This window comes from Sinocyclocheilus rhinocerous, unplaced genomic scaffold (genome assembly GCF_001515625.1).
Source record: "Sinocyclocheilus rhinocerous isolate Xijiao unplaced genomic scaffold, SAMN03320098_v1.1 scaffold16607, whole genome shotgun sequence".
NCBI lineage: Eukaryota > Metazoa > Chordata > Actinopteri > Cypriniformes > Cyprinidae > Sinocyclocheilus > Sinocyclocheilus rhinocerous.
The window spans coordinates 1-802 of record NW_015629653.1 but is presented as its reverse complement, the minus strand read 5'-3'; the positions used below and the strand labels follow the sequence as shown (position 1 = coordinate 802).

The window sequence follows — 802 nt, the reverse complement described above, 5'->3', positions numbered from 1 at the left end:
ACACACAAAATAATGTTCTTTTTAGCAGCATCATATGACCCCTTTAATAAACGACTTTTCACTGTAGTACGGTTATATTTATCCAGTGAGAACAAATTAATTCTTTGTGAATTCCCCTTTACAGTGAAGTACTGAAAAAAACTACAGTGTCGAAACTTTACAGTGTCTATTTAGTGTAAAGTAGCAGGTAGTTATCATATGGCTTCAGAAGACTTGGAATATAGCACACAATCTATGTACTACTTCATAACATGAGTAAAATTCCCAAACTGTTTGCATCCCATACAGGTGAGCGGCTAAACTGTTTGCATCCTATACAGGTGAGCGGCTGTATCCACTTATCCAGGCCTTGCATCCGACTCTTGCGGGAAAGATTACAGGCATGCTGCTGGAGATTGACAACTCTGAACTACTGCACATGCTCGAGTCTCCAGAGTCCCTGCACTCCAAGGTTCACCTGCTCAAAACATGTACTCGACATTTAGTCTCAAAGATCAGATTTTGTTTGATCATTGCACTTTTCTGCACTGTTTAGGTTGAAGAGGCTGTAGCGGTGCTTCAAGCTCATCAAGCCAAGGAACTGTCGGCAAAGTGAGGGAGCTTGTAAGGCAGGTAATCTACGAGCATTTTTTTGTCGCAATATTTGGTCTTAATCATGCAAGGCCAATTAGTAGCGTATACGAGTGTCGCACAGAAATGTTGACCGATTTTATTTCAATTTTTACAGGCATGCTCACTGAAGGTCTGTGAGGGTTGTTCCAGAGAACAAGGAAAAGAAAACAGCACTTAAGAGTCATGCTAT

The 802-nt window shown here is 40.9% G+C and overlaps 1 long non-coding RNA gene across 1 annotated transcript; it reads left to right on the top strand.

Moving 5' to 3' along the window:
- The first annotated feature begins 325 nt into the window (after positions 1-325).
- LOC107739416 (uncharacterized) lies at positions 326-802 on the top strand. The gene is made up of 3 exons (XR_001639992.1): positions 326-451; positions 536-612; positions 728-802. It is a non-coding gene; the product is annotated as an uncharacterized LOC107739416 (long non-coding RNA).